General features: G+C 43.4%; 1 protein-coding gene across 4 annotated transcripts in view; it reads left to right on the top strand.

Annotated features, from left to right (window-relative positions):
• The window catches only part of ZNF592 (zinc finger protein 592), a 96,073-nt gene that overhangs the window by 42,013 nt on the left and 29,769 nt on the right, over positions 1–24,291 (top strand). The window lies entirely within an intron of this gene.

Genomic DNA, 24,291 nt, shown 5'->3' with positions numbered 1-24,291 from the left:
AAAATGGGTCCCCTGTGAAGGTGAGCCTTTAGTGTCTGAATGGCCTCCGTAGCTTCCATCCAATGGATCTTTCTTGGGCTGCTGTTCTTGAGGAGATTGGTGAGAGAGGCCTCACATAACTGCTGAGGGGCTAGAGGACCTGGTCCATTCGCTGTTGCAGTGTTGCTGGAGCCCCATATAGGCCAAACAGTATGCTCTAGAACTTATGTAGGCCATAGGGGTGTCAAAGGCTGATTTTTTTTTATTTTTTTTTTATTTTTATTTTTGGTTTGTGGGGGGGACTCCAGAGCAGTGGTTCTCTCTTATTTGATCCGGCCTCCCTTATTTGTGTCTGTAGTTGTTTAGCGCCCTCCCCGCCGCAATACATATACCACCACTCAGCTCTGACGACAGAAAGCAGAGCAGCAGGTGCTTGCCAGGCACCCAGCTCTAAAGGCACAGCTGCATCAGCAGTAGCTCAGAAGTAAGGGTGGCAATGTGAAAAATGATATTCCTCAATATCACTTTTCACAGCAGACTTAGTGCCCCATTACCACCCCTACTTCTGCACTGCTGCCGACAGCTGGAGCCCCGCCATCTCCAGGTGAGGGTGGCGGGGAGCAGAGGGGAAGGAGAGCCTGAGCCTGGACTCCCTTCCAGTGAGGATGGGGAGGGTGCAGGGGGAGAGCCTGAGCCTGAATGGCGGGGCTCTGGCTGTCCCCTTTATCCTCGCCTCCCAGGTGTGGATGGCCATTCGGCCCGAGCCCCACCACCCAGGGCTGACAGCCACAGCTCTTCCTCTCCCAACCCCCAAAAGCACCCAGCTCACGTCTCCCATGACAGATTTCTGTGCCTCCCTTGGGAGGCCCGCCCCATAGTTTGAGAACTGCTGCTCCAGACTGAGTGGGATTTGCCTCATCCAGTTGATCCTCAAGGCATGAGGTTTGGGTCAAACTTTGAGACAGCATTGGTTGACATTTACAAAGTGAGTGAAAAATCAGGTGGTCCCATCCGGCTTAGGGACCAACACAACTGGACTCTTCTAGTTGCTGTGGGATTCTTCAAACACCTCAGGGTCCAGCATAGATTGGTGTTCTTGCTTCATAATTTCTCCCATCTTCTGTGGAAGATGCCACAGGGTCTCTCTGGCACAGTGTCCAGGCTCAATTTGTATGTGGGGGGAGGTGAGGTGGGTTCATCCTGGCCAGGTAGAGAAAATAGAGAATGCGACTATCAGTTGTTGAGTTTCTGTTGTGCGGTGTGAGATAGGCTCCAGAGCAGTCTGTATTGGAGACAAAGATGCTGGATAGCTGTGTCCTAACTCTGGTTCCAGAGGTTAGAGAGCTATAGATAGGCCCTCCTGGGCTTTCTGTGGCCTTAAAAGATTGACATGATAAACTTGTTTTTTCTTTTGTCAGGCTAATTTCATAATTTACCGGCCCTACTTAGTGAATTATTTTGGAAGGGCCCAGCCAATGGGCCAAGAGTTTTGATTCCAAACTAGGGAGTAACAGGCACCTGATCCCTGGGTTTGAACACTCCCAGGTGGGCCCCTTTTGTTGTAGGCAGTCTCTTGAGCACTCTGGGCATTCAGATGATTTTTCCCTTGCAAAGGTGCCTAAGGTTGTTAGCTTCTTGCAGTGGGTGAGAACGACTGTACATCCGATCCTAAACTGAACTTTGCACCGCTTGATGATCTGTACCTTTATTCTCTGATAACCAGAAACTTCTACGCTTAAACTCTGTACCATTTTTTTTTTATTTTAACATCTTAATAAAATTATTAAATGTGTTCAGCCCAGGGAGGTTGCTCCTCCCACATTTCCTATACTAAATCCAGCATCCCCCAAGGCTGCCTCCCATACAGCAATTCAAGTGGGGGAAAAGTCCATAGATGACTGCAGCACCACACACACCATAAACAGGAGGGGGGAGCAGTAACTGGTCACAGTCATGGGGGTCTGTGGAAACAAGCTTCTTTAATGTGTTTTGAAGCACTCTACCAACCCACCAGTTGGGAATGGTAGATGGCAATTCAGAGAGACTTTTATAATATGAACATCTCCTCTAGTATGTGTGTTAATCTAGTGTGATGTAAAGCTGGTTCCCTAACACCCGTTGTATTTAGATAATGTCCCAGGGAGCTCCTGGAGTCAGTACCAAAAAGTCCCTTACAGGGTTTGGCCACACCTTGAGTCTAGTGGGCCATCACTTCTATGCTGTTTACTTTAACAGGGATAGTCAACTTAAGTGGCCTTGGTTGGTGTGTTCAGGCCTCCGCAGTCCAGATTTGCCCATAACCAGATTCCATGAATGGATGGTCCCCATACCTGTGCCCAGATTGGCCACAGGAAACACAGACATTATGAGCCTGGTGGCTGGTATTGGGACCTGTCCCTAGATAGACCCTTCTGTGTATGCCATCTCCATTCCAGCTGCCAGGGGTTGCCCTTATTAGATCATAGCTCGAGAATCCTAGAACCAGCCTGGGCTGCGGCAGCTCCTGCTCTGAGGTAGGCTTGACCACCATGATTTTCCAGGCAAGGGGCTCTTTCGGATGTCAGCCACCCTAGGCAAGTTTTCAGTCCCCTAGAGGTGACCCCTGAGCTCTAGGGAGCCTATCTCTGGATGTTACTGCAGCTGCCATCTGTTCAAAAGTTTCAAGAAAGGGGTCTGGATCATCTCTAGGCTCCATCTCTGAGAGTCTGACTGTCCCAGTAGGCATTGCTGGACTTGTGCCATAGTGAAGGACACAGCTGTTGTGGGAGGTTACAGTAGGGTCATGATCTGTTGCACCAACTGTTGTTGCTGTTGAGCAGCTAAATTTCAGATCAGTTGCTGGTGGCCATCAGCTGTAGGAGCTGCTGTTGGGTGTTCTGCTCCACCATCCATTTCAGCAGTTCCTCCATGTCTGTGCTGCCATGGTGCTCCTTCCTCTCTGTGTGTGTGTGTGTGTGTGTGTGTGTGTGTGTGTGTGTGTGTGTAAAGTTCTGACCTGCTCCCTTCAGCAGGGGGGCTAGATCTATGCCCACATTCACGACCAAATTTGTGACGAGGTTGCATCTGTGGCATCTCCTTGTGGCCCATTAGGGCACAACTCTCCCAGCCGTGGTCTCTCTGAGGTCCAAGGTAGTGGTGCTTTGGCCCTCTGGCCAAGGAACACTTCAGTGCTATCCCTTGTGGGGTGCTATTGTCTGAAAGGAAATGATGAACAACCTCCCCCACCCCACACACAAATTAACACAAAAAAGCTGACAGCGGGGTCATCCAATGAATTCTTGGTGGAACCCACCCTTCTATTCAGAGCTTGCCTTCTCCCTGTCCCATATTTTAGCTAAAGCCCCCAGAATCTGGTCATCCCTCCTAGCAGGGGCGTATCCAGCTGGTGAGCCAGCTCAGTCTCTGGTCTCATCCAGCTGGTAATTCAGCTCAGTTTGTGGGCTGCAGCTAATCTTCAGTCACATCAGGAGCAGCAAAGCTCTGCTCTCCTTCCTGGGCTGGGCTAGACCTCCTTTTAATTCCCCTCTTGATGCCTAACATTTGCTGCAGGTGTAGTGGAGTGTGGCCGATTGGGCCCACAGATTCTCATTAACCCTCTTGTTGCCAGTGCCTAAATAGAAGTGGAAAAGGTTTGGAAATCTAACCAGAGAGCTGGGAATGGCAACAGGGGATGGATCACTTGATGATTACCTGTTCAGTTCATTCCCTCTGGGACACCTGGTATTGGCCACGGTCGGACGACGGGATACTGGGCTAGAGGGACCTTTGGTCTGACCCAGTATGGCCATTCTTATGTTCTTATGAGAGATTTAAAAGATTTGGCTAAGAAGCTCTCTTGACTGGTAATGTTAATCTTTAATAAAGCTGGGAGAACTGGGGAAGTTTCAGAAGATTGGAAAAAGTCAGTATCGTGCCAGTATTTTAAAAGAGTAATTGTAACTCAGCTTGACGCTGATCTCAGGCAAAATAATTAAATGTCTAATTCAAGACCCTATTGGAAGAACCGAAAACAGAGGTATCAGTACCAACCATTATGTTTTCATGGAAAATATGTCAGAGTAATATCACGATTTGAAATCCAGTTGATCTGTCTTAGGTACTTATATGTCCCCTGATACTATAGTCTGAGAGTGCTTCCCAATCTTTAATGGATTTTATCCTCACAACGCCCTTCTGAAGTAGGGAAATATTATTCCCAGTTTACAGGTGAGGATCTGAGACGGAGAGAGATCTTGACTTGCCCAAGATGGCACAGGAAGCCTTTTCCAGGAGTCTCAGGACAGTGCCTATGCACTAGACTGTTTTCCTTCCCTATTATCACAGGTTGCTAGTCCCTTTGAGTAGACGAAGTCCAGAGCAGGTGTGTCCACTTGAGCCAATTAAAGGGGGCAGGGCTACACCTGGGGCTATAAAGACCTGTCAGAGGGCAGAGGCAGGCAGGAGCAGCAGTAGAGAAAAAAGCATTGTTTTTTTGGGGGGAGAAATGGAGGATTTTCTGACCCCAAATGAAGTCACCCTGGAAACTAAAGCAAAGTCTATTAGAAATAGGGAATGGATGCAAGGGAGAGGGGAGAATAAAAATGTAGAGGTGTAATCAGATATCAGTAAAACAAGCAAAGCTGAGGAAGGAAATATATTAGAATGTTATAATTGTGAGATCCCAAGCCCCTCCACTCCCACTTCCCCCTTAAAAATTAGGTGGCATTAATCCTGTGAAGTAACTGACTGGATTTAAAAAAAATCATAGGGGATATAGTAAGAGCCAGGAAGTTGCAAGATGGGGCTCTTTATAGTTGAGTGTAAAAACAAGGAGCAGACTGATAACTTTTATTGAAGTTTTTCTTTTTAGCAGTTTAAGACAGTTGCCAGCTTCCAAAGTATTTGCCTGAAACAAAGGGGGCAATATCAGAGGTACCATTGGAGTTGACTAATGCTGAGAGAACACAAAGCATAGGTGAAGATACAGTATTAGTAAGTGGCTGATTAGTAAAAGGAGGAGGAAATAAGCTGTACAGCAACTGTACAGATTACATTTAAGTAAGGACTTTATCTAAAAAAGTAATACTAGGGTATCAGATATTTAGAACCAAGTGATATATCCCTCTCCTCTGAGGTGTTCTAAGTGCCAGTGGTATGGGCACGTAGCATGTTTGTAAACGGAAAATGAGATGCGATAAATGTGGGGGTGAACATTCATATGAAAATTGTATAGAAAGGACCCAGGTCAAGTGTTGTAACTGCGGTGGAAGTCATAGTCCAGCATACTGAGAATTTATTGCGGCAAGACAAGCTAAAGACATACAAAAGATAAAAATCATTAATAACCTGTCTTATGCGGAAACTCTTAGGAGACTCTCAAAACCTCAGGCGGAAATGGAAGAGAAAAGCAACACAGGAAAAGGGGAATTGCAGCTACAGCCTCCTTCTATTAAAAAAAAAAATGAGAAACACTGCACAAGGAATAGGTGATACATTAGTAGTTAAAAAAAAGTGTTATTGCATTTATGACAAGTTATAAACTGCACATCAAACAGAAAAAATCTGAAAAAATGATAGCAAGGGCAGCAAGGGCAGTGGAAAAATACTTGTATGCTAGCAATCTTGAATGAGGGTAGTGGAGAAATATACACATGGGAACCAAAATCTTTTATTGGAATGCACACAGTTTGAGAGCACATGGTCAAGAACTAAAAGACAATATACTGGAAATGAGAACTAAACCAGATATATATATCCATGAAACATGGTTGGTTGAAAATCTTGGTTTTGAAATTCCAGGGTATATTGCCTGTAGGCAAGACCAAAAACTGTGTGGATGAAGAGGTGTTTGTATTTTCCTAAGGGAAACATTAAACTATGTAGAAGTAGAGAATGAAGACGTATGTCTTGAATATAATGCTGTTGAAATTCCAATGCAAAAGAGAAATATTTCTTTAAGAATTTATAATCTCTGTAACTCATGTGGGAAATTAGAAAGCTCAGAATTACAAAAAATAGTGAAGAACACTGAAAGACCATTTTTATCTGTGTTGACTTTAACAGCCATAAGAAGCTGTGGGAAGGAAGAACAACATGCCTAGAAAAGTTCATAGGTGTTGATAATCTAGTGGTTTAAATGATGGCACCCCAATTGTAGCGGATGGTAGGTTTTCTTGCTTAGATGTGGGAATTATAATGGCAGATATTGTGAGAAAATGCATCTGGGAAATATATATAAGGAAGGAGGACTGGGGAGAAATCATTTCCTTATACTGTACTTTCTACTTTTCAAGGGCAAGGTAAGGTTGAAGATAATGGAAGATTATCCACCTGGAATTTTAAGAAAGCTAACTGGGACGGGTTGACAAGTAATTGTGCTGAATTTGTGAATGAACACTGTGTGAGTGAGGACATAGAGAATTTCAGCAACAACGTAATAAAGAGGGTAATAGCTGCAACCATTGAAGCTATACTAAGCTATTGAAGTGCCCCCAAACTAAAAACTGACTTCTGTGGTGGAATGAGGAATGGAAAATGGTAGTTCAAGAAAGGAACAAAGCCTATAAGAAAATGAAAAATACAATGAATAGTGAAGATTTAATGAAATATAAAAGAATTAAGGCAATAGCACAAAGAGTTATGAAAAAAACAAGGGAAGAGTTGGAAGAAGTATTGTGGGAGGTTAAATAAAGATACCCAAACATCAGAAATATACAGGCAAGTTCGAAGAATGCATGGAATTCAGAATAAGAGTAGTTACATGCCAGGTCTTATTGGGATTGACAAAATAGTTAGAAGTTCTGATAACAAGAAAGCAGAAACTTTCTGAGAGGTGAGTAATGTTAAAAAACAAAGTGCAGTTTTTTGCCAGATTAAAAGACAATTCATTGAAGAGGGGCATGAACTATTATGTAGTTTGTGACAACATGAAGATACTGTATTGAATTAAAGGTTTTATATGCAGGAACTTGAGAAAGGTATTGATATAACCAAAAATACATCTCCAGGTAAAGATAATATATGTAATGTAATGTTTAGATACCTTCCTGACGGCAGTTTGATGGTTCTTTTGGAATTATATTATAATGTATGGAAACAAGGAGTGATACTGGTAGGGTGGAAACATGAAGTTCCAGTAATTCCAGTAAGAAAATCAGACAAACTGTCTGCAAAAGTGAATACCTATAGACCAATTGCCATTATGCCCTGTCTCATAAAATTATAGAGAGAATTGTGAATGAAAGATTGTTTGCCTATTTGGAAAACAATGGCATATGGTGCAGCATGGTTTTAGGAGAGAAAGAGGATCCATCGACCATATAGTTAAATTGGAAATGAAATACAAAAAAGTATGAGAAACAAAGGTTTCATGTTAGCTGTCCTAGATATTGGAGAAGCGTATAATGTATTGTGGAGGGAAGGCATATTGTACAAAGAAGGTACAATACTGATAAGGAGAAGAATGGATGGATTAGAGAATTTTTGAGTAAATGGACCATGTAGGTCAGAGTTGGGAATGTTATGCCCAATAAATATAATATAATAAAAATGGTACATTTCATGGAAGTGTCATAAAATCATAGAATATCAGGGTGGGAAGCGACCTCAGGAGGTCATCTAGTCCAACCCCCTGCTCAATCCCCAATTAAATCATTCCAGCCAGGGCTTTGTCAAGCCTGACCTTAAAAACTTCTAAGGAGATTCCACCACCTCCCTAGGTAATGCATTCCAGTGTTTCACCACCCTCCTAGTGAAAAAGTTTTTCCTAATATCCAACCTAAACCTCCCCCACTGCAACTTGAGACCATTACTCCTTGTCGTGTCCTCTTCTACCACTGAGAATAGTCTAGAACCATCCTCTCTGGAACCACCTCTCAGGTAGTTGAAAGCAGCTGTCAAATCCCCTCTCATTCTTCTCTTCTGCAGACTAAACAATCCCAGTTCCCTCAGCCTCTCCTCATAAGTCATGTGTTCCAGACCCCTAATCATTTTTGTTGCCCTTCGGTGGACTCTCTCCAATTTATCCACATCCTTCTTGTAGTGTGGGGCCCAAAACTGGACACAGTACTCCAGATGAGGCCTCACCAATGTCGAATAGAGGGGAACGATCACGTCCCTCGATCTGCTCGCTATGCCCCTACTTATACATCCCAAAATGCCGTTGGCCTTCTTGGCAAAAAGGGCACACTGCTGACTCATATCCAGCTTCTCGTCCACTGTCACTCCTAGGTCCTTTTCTGGAGAACTGCTGCCTAGCCATTCGGTCCCTAGTCTGTAGCTGTGCATTGGATTCTTCCATCTTAAGTGCAGGACCCTGCACTTATCCTTATTGAACCTCATCAGATTTCTTTTGGCCCAATCCTCCCATTTGTCTAGGTCCCTCTGTATCCTATCCCTGCCCTCCAGCGTATCTACCACTCCTCCTAGTTTAGTATCATCCGCAAATTTGCTGAGAGTGCAATCCACACCATCCTCCAGATCATTTATGAAGATATTGAACAAAACCGGCCCCAGGACCGACCCTTGGGGCACTCCACTTGTCACCGGTTGCCAAACTAGAAATGGAGCCATTGATCACTACCCGTTGAGCCCGACAATCTAGCCAACTTTCTACCCACCTTATAGTGCATTCATCCAGCCCATACTTCTTTAACTTGCTGACAAGAATACTGTGGGAGACCGTGTCAAAAGCTTTGCTAAAGTCAAGAAACAATACATCCACTGCTTTCCCTTCATCCACAGAACCAGTAATCTCATCATAGAAGGCAATTAGATTAGTCAGGCATGACCTTCCCTTGGTGAATCCATGCTGACTGTTCCTGATCACTTTCCTCTCATGTAAGTGCTTCAGGATTGAGTCTTTCAGGACCTGCTCCATGATTTTTCCGGAGACTGAGGTGAGGCTGACTGGCCTGTAGTTCCCAGGATCCTCCTTCTTCCCTTTTTTAAAGATTGGCACTACATTAGCCTTTTTCCAGCCATCTGGGACTTCCCCCGTTCGCCACGAGTTTTGAAAGATAATGGCCAATGGCTCTGCAATCACAGCCGCTAATTCCTTTAGCACTCTCGGATGCAACTCGTCCGGCCCCATGGACTTGTGCACGTCCAGCTTTTCTAAATAGTCCCTAACCACCTCTTTCTCCACAGAGGGCTGGACATCTACTCCCCATGTTGTGATGCCCAGCTCAGCAGTCTGGGAGCTGACCTTGTTAGTGAAGACAGAGGCAAAAAAAGCATTGAGTACATTAGCTTTTTCCACATCCTCTGTCACTAGGTTGCCTCCCTCATTGGGTAAAGGGCCCACACTTTCCTTGGCTTTCTTCTTGCTGCTAACATACCTGAAGAAACCCTTCTTGTTACTCTTGACATCTCTTGCTAGCTGCAGCTCCAGGTGCGATTTGGCCCTCCTGATTTCATTCCTACATGCCTGAGCAATATTTTTATACTCTTCCCTGGTCACATGTCCAACCTTCCACTTCTTGTAAGCTTCTTTTTTTTGTTTAAGATCCGCTAGGATTTCACTGTTAAGCCAAGCTGGTTGCCTGCCATATTTACTATTCTTTCGACTCATTGGGATGGTTTGTCTCTGTAACCTCAACGGGGATTCCTTGAAATACAGCCAGCTCTCCTGGACTCCTTTCCCCTTCATGTTAGTCCCCCAGGGGATCCTACTCATCCGTTCCCTGAGGGAGTCGAGGTCTGCTTTCCTGAAGTCCAGGGTCCATATCCTGCTGCTTACCTTACTTCCCTGTGTCAGGATCCTGAACTCAACCAATTCATGGTCACTGCCTCCCAGATTCCCATCCACTTTTGCTTCCCCCACTAATTCTTCCCAGTTTGTGAGCAGCAAGAAAAGCTCCCCCCACAGTTGGCTCCTCTAGCACTTGCACCAGGAAATTGTCCCCTACGCTTTCCAAAAACTTCCTGGATTGCCTATGCACCGCTGTATTACTCTCCCAGCATATATCAGGAAAATTAAAGTCACCCATGAGAACCAGGGCGTGCGATCTAGTAGCTTCTGCGAGTTGCCGGAAGAAAGCCTCATCCACCTCATCCTCCTGGTCCGGTGGTCTATAGCAGACTCCCACCACTACATCACTCTTGTTGCTCACACTTCTAAACTTAATCCAGAGACATTCAGGTTTTTCTGCAGTTTCGTACCGGAGCTCTGAGCAGTCATACTGCTCCCTTATATACAGTGCTACTCCCCCACCTTTTCTGCCCTGCCTGTCCTTCCTGAACAGTTTATAAGCATCCATGACAGTACTCCAGTCGTGTGAGTTATCCCACCAAGTCTGTTATTCCAATCACATCATAATTCCTTGACATCACCAGGACCTCCAGTTCTCCCTGCTTGTTTCCAAGGTTTTGTGCATTCATATATAAGCACTTGAGATAACCTGCTGATCGCCCCTCATTCTCAGTATGAGGCAGGAGCCCTCCCCACACAGACGTTCCTGCGTGTGCTTCCTCCTGGTATCCCGCTTTCCCACTTACCTCAGGGCTTTGGTCTCCTTCCCCTGGTGAACCTAGTTTAAAGCCCTCCTCACTAGGTTAGCCAGCCTGCTCGCAAAGATGCTCTTCCCTCTCTTCGTAAGATGGAGCCCGTCTCTGCCCAGCACTCCTCCTTCATGGAACACCATCCCATGGTCAGAGAATCCAAGGCCTTCTCTCCGACACCACCTGCGTAGCCATTCGTTGACTTCCACGATTTGACGGTCCCTACCCAGGCCTTTTCCTTCCACGGGGAGGATGGACGAGAACACCACTTGCGCCTCAAACTCCTTTATCCTTCTTCCCGGAGCCACGTAGTCCGCAGTGATCCGCTCAAGGTCATTCTTGGCAGTATCATTGGTGCCCACGTGGAGAAGCAGGAAGGGGTAGCGATCCGAGGGCTTGATGAGTCTCGGCAGTCTCTCCGTCACATCGCGAATCTTAGCCCCTGGCAAGCAGCAGACTTCTCAGTTTTCCCGGTCAGGGCGGCAGATAGATGACTCAGTGACTAATCTGTGATTAAATTGACTCTTCCCCATGGATTTCTACATAGAAGTGCCTTCTTGTTGGTTGTTATAACCTTAATACATATTCTTCAGAACTCAGAGATAGATGTAGGTTTCATTTTTAGAAGGTACACACTATACATTTTTAAAGTGATTAATTTTGAAAACTTTTCAGATTAGTTTTACAGCTATATCAGAAAATGAATGTTTTTCATTTACCAAAGATAATTGAAGCAGATAGTTTACCTCCCAATGACTTCCTAAATATCTCCAATTCAACAGGTTACTCATTAGTATTTGGAGGATTTTCTTGCCACGCTGTATTAGGAGAACATCACCAGACAGACATTTAAATAGTTTTATTTAACTAAAACAACAACGTTCTGTATTCTGGATTTTTTTCTTCAACAGCAAACATAATATTTTAACAAAACAAGCACATGAATTTTTGAATTTAGTTAAACATTCAAGTTTTTTAAAATCAGGTTTGTTTTTCTTAAAATTGTTTTTAACTAAAATACTTAAATGAAATATTAAAAAAAAAACCCAAAAATTAAATAGATTACGTCAGCCAGGTGAACATAAGAAACTTAAATTATTGGCTTCTGTAGCTAACTCAGTCGTCTTCTCCTTTGTTTTCCTGTTTGTTCATAACCTGGAAAAGAGAAACAAGCTTTCCTGCTTTTCAGGTCCCAAATTATTTCTCAATTTGGAATGAATTCTTCCTAAGGAAGAAAATATTCTTTCTACGCCAGCAGAAGGAGCTACTGCTGTTAAAAGTGAGATCATCACTTCAACAGTCTTTGAATCCCAGTACTTAAGTGACTTCCACCAGTTCACTGGTGTGACTTTCTTTAAAACATCATCAGCAAACATGTATTTCTTGAATGGTTCTTATTCCCAAACTGGGTCTTTTACAGCCTGCTGCCGTTATAGATTTTCCCTTCTAGTGAGAGAATGGTATGGTAGATCTCAAATCAATGAAGGCTACACTCAGAAAGACCTCAAGACTTCTGGAATATGCTGCTCAAACAGTTTCACTTTTGTTTCTCCTGCCTGTCCTGCCCTTCTCACATTTATCTCCAGACTTCTTCTCCTTGTCCAGATCTATTCCACCCCCACCAATCTTCTAGCCATTGAACTTTCTGAAACTTTGCACTTTTAGAGCTAGGTAAGGGATTGACTCTGTGTACACAAATTTGCAGAGGGACAATAGGGTTGAGGTCTTATTTCTCACCTCTATATATTATGTATTTATTTAAAAACATTTTTGCTGTTATCTCTGGAGACACAAATCCACAGTTTGAGAACTGCAAAACTAAGCATCTCTGATGGTATCTTCTAGACTGAGCCCCATTGGGTAGATAGAAGGATTAACCTAAATAATCTATACAGAAGCCCCTGGAACCCCATAAAATAGTTCCATGAACTATTGGAACTCATTTACAAAACTTTTTTCTTGAACATTACATGAATATATTGTCTCGTTATAGAATTAGAATTTATAATCCCTATTCCATGTTGAGATATCTTTGAGCTATAATGTATCTTAATTAAAGCTATCTTTAGATAAAATGTTTTTTGAGGGGAAAAAAAAGTATCCAAAAAATCTGATTTTGTTTTTTAATCATTGATTTTTATCCACACTGTCATACAGACTATGTTAAAGATAAATGCAAAGGAAGGATCAACCTGCTTTAAAAATATTGTTGGGACTAATTGGGGGGCTAATAGGAAAAGTATACAGAGAGAGCCTTAATCAGACCAGTTATCAACTATGGCTGGCAAGCTTTTGGGTCAGCACCAAATTCAAACTTACAAAATTAGATTTAGTATATGCACAGGCACTAAAAGTCGTGTGAGGTGCCTTTATTACAACACCCATAGGCGCGCTACACAGAGCTGCTAGTGAAATGCCAGTAACACTACGATTGAAACTAGTGGACCTAACTTCCTGGGCCAAAGTTAAAGGGAATTGCAATGATGAAAGTACCACCCAAATTTATGAGGGTTGTTGGACATTCAATAGGCACGCAGTGTTAGAACTCCATATGCCTGCCATTCGAGTTAAAATGTGGATGCATGAGCTGAAAGATAAGGAAAAGCTAAATGAACTCAAAACTTTTAGTCATGGGAAAATTAGTTATGGATGAAAGCACAGGTCCAAATATGGATTTCGAGTTATTTTATAAACGTAAGAGTTAAGAAGTAGACTATAGGTATAAAAAATGGAGTGTTCCGATATATAGAGGAAAAGTGGAGTTGTTTTTGAAAATATATACCGATAAGTCCAAAAAAGAAAAAAAAAATAGAATAGGGATAGCATATTGTATACCAAAATTTGGAATTAGTGCATGTAAAAGAATATCCAATTTTGTAGCTGTCATGACAGCCAAACTAGTAGCAATAATGCCAGTTTTAAACTGCAGCGAGGGTCATTTTTTCAGACTCAATCAGATCATGTGGCAATAAAAAGGGTGCATCTATAAGTAGAAGTGATTTAATCAATGAAATTATATTTCTAATAAGTTAGTACAGATGGGGATACATGTAGCATTAGCTTGGATCCCAGCACATATCAGGATAATGGAACAAATTGGCTCAAAAAGCAGCTAAAAGCGCTGTAAGAAATAGAGAGATTCAATAGAAATGCCATTGAGTAAACAGGAATTCGAAAGCCTAGTACACAAAATTTAAAAGAGGAATGGCAAATTTAGATCAACGAAAAATGAGGGGGATTATTTTTTTTGAATTGTGCTCTACTAGAGTTGAAGATAATGCTATGCTTCGGGACCCGGATAGGAAAAATGAAGTGATTTTGTTTAGAATACTCACTGGCCATTGTGATTTTAATGAAAATCTTAATCAAATCAGTAAACACAAAGATGGACTATGTGCATGCTGTCTGGTAGAAGAAACAATTGATTACCTGTTATGGGTATGTAAGGGCTTTGAGAAAGAAAGGGAAAAGCTGTTTGAGGAATTTAAATGGCATAAGGTAACTTTGTTATTTAGTAAAAATATTGGGGAAAAGTGTAGTATTAGGAAGGTGTTGTTGCATTACCTGAAAGACGCAGGGCAGAACGAGAGAATATAAAATGCTAGGTATTTAGGGATTATAGTTGGTGGCAGCTATAGACAATGCAGTCAAGTCTGCTTTGCCATGGGGAGGGGGGGGGAAAGAGGAGTGATTGTGCAGGCTGTGCCTGGGAAGTGGAACTACAGAGGAGTGGCACTAACTCTGGTGGTGGGTGCCTGGAACAAGGGAAGTAGCCCTGGGGCTGGCATTCCAGAAGGGGAAGAGAGCTGGGTGAGAGCAGAACTGGCTGAATGAGAACTGGCAAAACAAGATCCGATGGCTGGAGTTTGAAGTTAGACAAATTCAGACTGGAAATAAGACACACCTTTTTAACAGTGGGTTTATCTACACTAGGCTTTTTAACTCAAATTGATTGATTGCCAGTTAACTAAAGGTAGATAATAGCTCAGACATAGATGAGAGGTTTTTCACAGGAGTTGGTGGGTGAGATTTTGTGGCCTGCGTTGTGCAGGAGGTCGGACTAAGTGATCATAACGGTCCTTTCTGACCTTAGCATCTATGAATCTTTAAAGGCTAGTGTGAACATTCCCCAAATATTTGTTCTAGGAAATAAACATTTGTTCTTTGCCCCATGCCTTGTCTCCACATAAATTGTACCACTTCAAATTGATATGTTCCCCCTAGTGTAGATGCAGTTACACCAGTATAAAAGTGCTTATTCCCATATGGGAAGGGGATTAATTTATAGAAGCACGAGGCACCTTTATCCTGATAAAACTGTGTTCACTCTAAATGGTGTACAAGTATTTCCATCAAAAAGTCACACCCTCCTAACCGAAATAGTTGTTATAAGCTGCATGCAGTCGATTTCCTAAGGTAACAAACTAATGTCTGAGGAATATCAACACTGTCTCTTACAAGCAGTTGGCAATCCATTAACTCAGTAAAAAGTCTAGTGTGGACAATGTGGTGCATAATAACTCATTGGAAGAACTTAAATTCTTGATAAATTCTTTTTCACTTGAAGTCTTTAAATCATGATTGATTGTCTTTCTAAAAGATATACTGGAGTTCAATCATAAATTCTTGTTGGGCTTGATGCTGGAATTAGGCAAAATTCTATGACCTGTGCTGTGGAGGAGATCAGATTAGATGATTGGCCCTTTTGGTGTTAGGATCTACGTAAGTGTAACTCTATAAAGGGATATGTAATGCAACTGAAAAGCGGCAGGTTTAAAAAAGTATTTTTATGAGTTTTAACAGAAAGTGCAATTAGCCTGTGAAACTCACTGCCATACATTGAGGTTAAAAAATGGGCTAGACATTTATATAGATAATGAGAGCACTCAAAGTTACAATAATAATATTAAAACAAATGAACGAAAACAAAGTTAGGGCATAAGCCAATTTCTGACTGAAGCTTTGAGGAATCATTGGGGAAGTTACTACATCATTGACAACTTAAAGGTTTTTTTCACTTTCCTCTGAAGCATCTGGTATCAGACGCTGTCAGTCAGGATACCATTTCTCCATAACTAAGCACATAGATTTGGCATATTTATTCTGAGAAGTATTGTGACCATGTGGATGAGACTTGGTGCAGCTTTATTACAGACATGCGTTTTGTTCCAAACCTCTGACAAAAATCATCTGGTGGAACCTCTCAGGCCATTTTGGTCTCCTTGACTCCCAGCCCAGTGCCCTCTCTGATAGGCCAAAGGCTATTTTTGTTGATGAGCAGGAACAGTTTACATGTTAATATGTAAATGTAAGAGGGATGGCCAGGCCAGTTCAGTTGGAACATTAAAAATATTAAGAGAGCAGTGCTGAGCAAGTTCTGCTGTACATATGCAAATGGTGAGTTTCGGCTTAATCCTGCAGCGTGTAGAGTGCTCTGGCACTGATCCAACAAAGCACATAGCACATGCTTAACTTTAAGCACGTGAATAGCCCATTCAGTGGGTCCAATCTTGTGCTTAAAATTGTTTTATTGGATCAGAGCCAAAGTACTCTGCATGTTGCTGAAGTCCTAGGGACTATGCACTTGCCCACTGCAAATTCACTATCCAATTATGGAGGGTCTGCAGTAGGGGATGATGCGGGGGAAGGCAGTCAGTTTCTTTTAAGTTTAACATTCTTGAAAACAGCTGCACCATTTTTTCCTCAAACTTTCCTAACCAATCTAACCTGAGTCCAAGACTAAACGTAGAAAATTTCAGCCCTAACAATTAGTTTCAGTTATGAGCAACTGAAAACAAGGGTCATTTAATGGAAAATGTTAGGCCTTAACTATCAGTGCTATTAAGTCCATTAACTAAAACTACATAAGAGTATTTTAAGGGTGCATGTTTAAGGCCTCAAAAGTCAGAAAATGATAGAACAATTTTATGTCTACCTCCTTGTGCCATGTGAGACCGTATTTAATTACATAAGTTCATGCTATTTCTCAACTATGATATAATATTTAAAAGTTGTTTACAACTTTACATATGCGTGTGCAGCATCTTGTAATGTTCTTTCATTCTGTTAAGTTTACAGTAATGTCATTATTGTAATGATCTAATATCTCTTTCTGAGTTAAACTTTTTATATGATACATTGTTGTCTACTGTATGTATTTAATTATTTTGTCACTAACCCCATACTATATGTGTGTGTGGTGCTGGCACGCCAGGTGCCAGCTTATGCCAAGGCCCCTAGGCATCACTGAACACTGACAAATGAATGCAGAGCTGGAAACCAGTCTGATTCACCTGTGTGTTAGTATTGTTAAAATAATACTGTGTTTAAACTTTATGAAATGCTTCTAAGTTGCTGCATGCATTAATCTCACTTATAAATCTGTATCCTATGTCATAAGGTAATATTTAAGTGTTTGCTTTGTAACTAAAAAAGTATTTGCTCTAAAACTGTAAACCCTCACTGTCAGGAGAAAAGCACTATCAAGTGTGAAATACGAGTTTACCATGAGAGGGTTCATCTCCTGCCCAACAAAAGAGAGCCTATTGACATCAGACAAGCCGTTGTGGAACATCTGTGGATGAAAGACTTTGTTGATTGCTCCCCCCGCACCCATGAAGTGGAGTCATGCACAAACCCTCGTCCCATCAGCTTGAGCTCTGGGTGAGGGGGATAAAAATCCCTGTCAAGAAAAATGGTTCTTTCTATGCTGCTTGAAATTCAGAGAGAGCAATATTTCTAAGCATAAGCAAGGGATCCCCAAGCTGCTTAACTTGAGTTAGCCCTAAAGGACACACACAGCTTGCATATTACAGCAGTGTCTATTTCCTTTTGAAACCTAAGACTGTAACTTGTGTGTGTGTATTTACCTGCTTTAACCTTGCAAATAACTCTTTTTCCTAGTTAATAAATCTTTAGTTTATTACAGGATTGACTGCGAGTGTTATCCTTGGAGAAAGATCTCTGAGGTACAATTTAGCTTTGAGACTAGGTGTAGTAACCTGAATATTGTTGAGACTTTTAGTGTAAGGGACCATCTATTGCAAAGGCAGGCTTGCCTGGGTGGCAAGATAGACCGGAGTGCCCAAGGGGACTGCCTCCATGTTAAAGCTGTTATAGTGCTTGAGACATTCACACTTTATACTTGGTTGGTGAAATCTAATTATAGAACATACAAGCAGTTTGTGGTTTTTGCCCTGTTCCTTGACAGTCTACCCTGAGGTTGGCACTCATGCTTGTGAGCTACTCTAGAGAGCTTGCCATATAGTACAGCCTTCCTTTGGTGCAGTTCAAGAGGTGAGGCAGCTAATTATGACACTAACATAGCTATCAATTTAGGTGGACTGTATATACCAGTTCATTTTCACTATTGCTATAGTTTATACTTAGTCTGAAATATGGTAGGTAAATAGAAAAGGTGCCAAAAGTACTCGTTTTCTTTTTTCTTTTTGCAAATACAGACTAACACGGCTGTTATTGTGAAACCTGTCATGGTAGGTAAATGTGGCTTACTGTATACTTCTCACATAAATCACTTTCAAGGACTCTGGCATACACACAGCATAGTGCACAATGCTAATGTTACGCATATGTATCTAAGGGTATGTTTACACTACGAAATTAGGTCTAATTTTAGAAGTCGATTTTTTAGAAATCGATTTTATACAGTCGATTGTGTGTGTCCCCACTTAAGACCATTAAATCGGCGGAGTGCTTCCACAATACTGAGGCTAGCATTGACTTCCGGAGCACTGCACTGTGGCTAGCTATCCCACAGTTCCTGCAGTCTCCGCCGCCAATTGGAATTCTGGGTTGAGATCCCAATGCCTGATGGGGTAAAAACATTGTCGTGGGTGGGTCTTGGTACATGTCGTCAGCCCTCCCACCCTGCACCCCATGAAAGCAATGGCAGACAATCGTTTTGTGCCTTTTTTCCTGGGTTACCCATGCAGACGCCATACCACAGCAAGCATGTCACTGTACGTGTCTTGGATGCTGGCAGACGCGGTACTGCATTGCTACACTGCAGCAGCTCATTGCTTTGTGGCAGCAGACGGTGCAGTACAACTGGTAGCCGTCGTCATCGTCTCCTGGGTGCTCTTGGACGAACTCGATGAGGTTGGTCGGGGCACTTGGGCAGACATGGGTGCTCCTGGCAGGTCTGTCAGGGGTGCCTGGACATAAATGGGAGTGAATCTAGGTCATTCTCTTATTAAGTTTCGTCTCATGGCGATTCAGTCTGCCTGGAAATGATGACAGCTACAGTTGTTCTGCACTGTCTGCTGGCGAGCACCCAGAAGACCACGATGGCTAGCAGTCATACTGCATCGTCTTCTGCCAGCCTACCCCTTGCTCCCCCCTCCCTCCATGAAAGCAACGGCCAACAATAGTTTCGCACCTTTTTCCATGTGGGCGCCATGTTGCTGTCAGCGTCATCATCCACCCGCCACTTCTGCTGCCACTCTGCTCTCCTACAGACGCCATACCACGGTAAGCATGGAGCCCGCTCAGATCACCGCAGCAGTTATGAGCGTTGTAAACACCACCTGCGCTATCCAGCAGTATATGCAGAACCAGAACCTGCAAGAGCAGACAAGGAGACAACGGCAGCGCAGTGACACGAGTGATGAGGACATGGACACAGACTTCTTTCAAAGTACGGACCCTGGCAATTTGGACATCATGGTGGTAATGGGGCAGGTTCATGCCATGGAATGCCAATTCTGGGCCCTGGAAACAAGCACAGACTGGTGGAACTGCATAGCGTTGCAGCTCTGGGACGATTCGCAGTGGCTTTGAAACTTTTGCATGTGTAAGGGCACTTTCATGGAACTTTGTGACTTGCTTTCCCCTGCTCTGAAGCGCAAGAATACCAAGATGAGAGCAGCCCTCACAGTTCACAAGCGAGTGGCAATAGCCCTGTGGAAGCTTGCAACACCAGACAGCTATCGGTCAGTCGGGAATCAATTTGGAGTGGGAAAATCTACTGTGGGAGCTGCTGTGATGCAAGTAGCCAACGCAATCACTGAGCTGCTGCTATCAAGGGTAGTGACTCAGGGAATCCCATTGCAGCAAAGCCATCCACTATGACCTGCACATTTCCCAAACTGTGGTGGGGTGATAGACCGAACCCATATCCCTATCTTGGCACTGGACTGCCGAGGCAGCGAGTACGTAAACCGCAAGGGGTACTTTTCAATGGTGCTGCAAGCACTGGTGGATCACAAGGGATGTTTCACCAGTATCAACGTGGGATGGCTGGGAAAGGTACATGATGCTCGCATCTTCAGGCGAACTCTGGTCTGCAGCAAGGGACTTTCTTCCCAGACCAGAAAATAAATGTTGGGGATGTTGAAATGCCTACAGTTATCCTTGGGGACCCAGCCTACCCCTTGCTCCCATGGCTCATGAAGCTATAAACAGGCAGCCTGAACAGTAGTGAGGAGCTGTTCAACTATAGGCTGCGCAAGTGCAGAATGGTGGTAGAATGTGCATTTGGACGTTTAAAAGCACGCTGGCACAGTTTACTGACTCGGTTAGACCTCAATGAAACCAATATTCCCATTGTTATTACTGCTTGCTGTGTGCTCCACAATATCTGTGAGAGTAAGGGGGAGATGTTTATGGCGGCGTGGGAGGTTGAGGCAAATTGCCTGGCTGCTGATTATGCGCAGCCAGACACCAACGTGGTTAGAAGAGTACCGGAGGGCGCAGTGCACATCAGAGACGCTTTGAAGACCAGTTTCATGACTGGCCAGGCTACGGTGTGACAGTTACGTATGTTTCTCCTTTATGAGAACCTGCCCCCTTGGTTCACTCTACTTCCCTGTGAGCCAACTGCCCTCCCCTCCCCCCCTTTGATCACCTCTTGCAGAGGCAATAAAATCATTGTTTCAAATTCATGCATTCTTTATTAAGTCATCACACTAATAGGGGGATAACTGCCAAGGTAGCCCAGGAGGGGTGGGTGAGGAGGGAAGCACTGGTTGGGGTGGGAAAGACAAGGCCACACTGCACTTTAAAACCGGAGGCCCCCCCGACTCCACCGCATTCTTGGGTGTCTGGGTGAGGAGGCTATGGAACTTGGGGATGAGGGCGGTTGGTTACACAGGGGCTGTAGCTCCTGCCTTTCCTGCAGCTCAACCATATGCCGGAGCATATCCGTTTGATCCTCCAGTAGCCTCAGCATTGCCTCCTGCCTTCTGTCAGCAAGCTGACACCATCTATCATCTTCAACCCGCCACCTGTCCTTGCATTCATATTGTGCTTTCCTGGACTCTGACATTGCTTGCCTTCATGCATTCTGCTGGGATCTTTCAGTGTGGGAGGACTGCATGAGCTCAGAGAACATTTCATCATGAGTGCGTTTTTTTTTGCCTTCTAATCTTCACTAGTCTCTGGGATGGAGATGATAGTGTGAGCGTTGAAACATTTGCAGCTGCGGGAGGGGAAAAAAAGGGAGAGTAGTAGTTAAAAGACACATTTTAGAGAACAATGTGTAGACTCTTTCACAGTGAGCCTTGCTGTTAACATTACATAGCACATGTTCTTTCAGTACCAGGTTGTGTTTTGCATCTTATATTGAGGGTCTGCTGGTTTGGTGTGAGAGATCACACACACAGGGCCGGGCAACCGAATTCGGCTTGCAGGCAGCCATGGTAAGCCACAGTCTTTTCATAGAATCATAGAATATCAGGGTTGGAAAGGACCTCAGGAGGTCATCTAGTCCAACCCCTTGCTCAAAGCAGGACCAATCCCCAATTTTTGCCCCAGATCCCTAAATGGCCGCCTCAAGGATTGAACTCACAAGCCTGGGTTTAGCAGGCCAGTGCTCAAACCACTGAGCTATCCCTCCCCCCCCTTTTGGCTTCTTTAACCTTCATAACATGTGGGAATGGTTTCAAACAGCAGCCCCCTTATTTCCCATACCAAGCAGCCGTTGGGTTGGCCATTTAAAATGGGTTGGCAATTTAAAAGGAGGGGCTGTGGTTTTCAGGTTACTGTGTAGCAGAAACCCAACTAAACCCCCCCCCAACACACGCCCAATTCTCTGGGATGATTGCTTCACCCCTCCCCCCACTGCATGGATAACAGCGGAGCATATTTCTTTTCAGCCACAGGCATGCAGCCCAGCAGGAACGGCCACCTCTAAATGTCCCCTTAATAAAATTACCCTATTTCAACCAGGTGACCATCCAGAAGAGCTTTATGGAGATGTGCCTGGAGGATTTCCGCTCCATCCCCAGACACATTAATAGACTTTTCCAGTAGCTGTACTGGCCGCGACTGCATGCCAAGTCTTCAGGGCAAATTAATCGTTCAACACGCTTGCTTTTAAACCATGTATTATATTTACAAAGGTACACTCACCAGAGGTTCCTTCTCCGCCTGGCGGGTCCAGGAGCCTACCTTGGGTGGGTTCGGGGGGTACTGGCTCCAGCCCAGGGTGAGAAACTGGATCTCGGGGAAAATGGTTTCTCAGCGCACAGCAAGCAAGCGATCTTCAATCTCCTCCTCCTCATCTTCCTCGTCCCCAAAATGCACATCCCTGTTGCGTGATAATCCATTTATGGAGTCGAAGCACAGGGGTGGGGTAGTGGTGGCTGCACCCCCTAGAATGGTATGCAGCTCATCATAGAAGCCGCATATCTGGGGCTCTGACCCCGAGCGGCTGTTTGCCTCTCTGGCTTTTTGGTAGGTTTGCCTGAGCTCCTTAAGTTTCACGCGGCACTTCTGCGGGTCCCTGTTATAGCCTCTGTCCTTCATGTGCTTGGAGATTTTTTCAAATGTTTGGGCATTTCGTCTTTTGGAACGGAGTTCTGATAGCACGGATTCGTCTCCCCATACAGCAATCAGATCCTGTACCTCCCTTCAGTCCATATTGGAGCTCTTTTGCAATTCTGGGACTCCATCATGGTCACCTCTGCTGATGAGATCTGCATTCACCTGCAGCTTGCCACGCTGGCCAAACAGGAAATGAGATTCAAAAGTTCGCGGGCCTTTTCCTGTCTACCTGGCCAGTACATCTGAGTTGAGAGCGCTGTCCAGAGCGGTCACAATGGAGCACTCTGAGATAGCTCCCGGAGGCCAATACCGTCGAATTGCGACCACACTACCCCAAATTCGAACCAGCAAGGTCAATTTCAGCGATAATCCCCTCATCGGGGAGGAGTACAGAAATTGATTTTAAGAGCCCTTTAAGTAAAAAAAAAAAAAAAAAAAAAACAAAAAAAAAACCTTCATCATGTGGATGGGTGCAGGGTTAAATTGATCCAACGCTGCTAAATTCGACCTAAACTCATAGTGTAGACCAGGACTAAGGATGTAGGAAATAACTATTGTATGTTGTACTGTAGAAATAGCATGTGGTATAAGTACAGATCCATACCCATCCACAAGGAGGCATGGATAAGGTAGTGTGTGCAGCCTTAACTTGGTCTGGACACTGACTTATAACTAGGCTTAGAAGGATTCAGTTTTTATTGGTAAATGTTGGTAAAAGTAAATTTCAGTTTACACACACAAATCAACAAAAAATATTTCCATTGATGATCTTTGTAATTTACAGACAGGCAAAGTAAGAAAAATGCTGCTTGAGAACTTTGATTTAAGGATATTTACTTATGTATTTTGACATGTACTGTTGATAATTTGTGTTAATGGTCATAAAGCTTTAATTTTTTGAACCTCTATGTCTACTGTTGTTAAATAATTTTTCTCTCACCCCTCCACGTTTCCCACCACTGTGAAAATTTAAATAGATAAAAATTTTAAAAAGGTTAAAACCCATAATTTTGCTCAACTTTGAAAATTTAAATTGGTAAAAATAGAAACAATGCGTCAAAATTATCTGTTGAAATTATAAAAAAACAAATACTGAATTCTGCCAGCCTACTTATGAGAGTTTCATTGTGCCCTCTTAATGTCACTTTTTTCTTGAATGAGGTTATCAAGGCTTTTGTAAGAAAAAGGTTAGTACATAAGAATTCCCTGATCTGGAGCAGTTTAGCTGGACTCAATCAGAACACTCCCAAGCACATTATGAGGGGGTCTTTCACCCGTGAAACTTAAGAGCTGGGGAGTATATGCATAGAGAGCCACTAAACATAGCAGAACAGGGCTCTGCACAGCAGATGTCTACCACAACTGTACACCTGCTCAGACATTTCCCTACTGTTCTTCTTAGATTGTCAGACATCTCTTGAATCTGTTGGGGGAAGTGAGAGGAATTGGGGTTGCTGGAGCCTGGGGGCCGGGGTTTTGGAGCCATCGGAGTTGAAACCATGTTCATGTAGAAAATTTACATACCATGTTCATGACGTTTTCCCTACAAACCTATACTTCTACAACACACAGTAGTGGCCTTTCCTTCCAGTTGCACGGGCAGGAGTGCTGGACTCCATAAGGTCTGCAGAAACTGAGAAAGAAGCTCCTTCAAAGTGTAGCCAAATTATGTGTGTGTATTCTTGCCTTCCTTAGTTTCATACTATACAAGATTAGCAAGAAAAACCTTGCAAAATGTACAGCACGGGTTGCATGTAAGTTTTGAAGGGTCAGAACTTGGTCTAAGTCAAAAGCAGTTTTCCAAGGGACACTCAAATGCACTTCTCCGTGCAGGCTACTTCTCTACCAAATTCCAACATTTTACCAGAGTGACTTCAGCAGTAAAGGTGTTTTTAAAAGCAAGGGTTTTTTATAATGGGAAACATTAGTTATTTTACTCCCTCTTGCCTCCTACGCAAAAAAATGACTGAAGGGTTTTTGCTGAAGTTTTCCAGAACAATTTACTTTGAGGAAGAGACCAAATATAGAAAATTTCAGACGAATAGGTGA

The sequence above is a fragment of the Eretmochelys imbricata genome, chromosome 10 (genome assembly GCF_965152235.1).
Source record: "Eretmochelys imbricata isolate rEreImb1 chromosome 10, rEreImb1.hap1, whole genome shotgun sequence".
Lineage (NCBI taxonomy): Eukaryota > Metazoa > Chordata > Testudines > Cheloniidae > Eretmochelys > Eretmochelys imbricata.
This window is presented reverse-complemented; position numbering and strand designations above follow the sequence as displayed.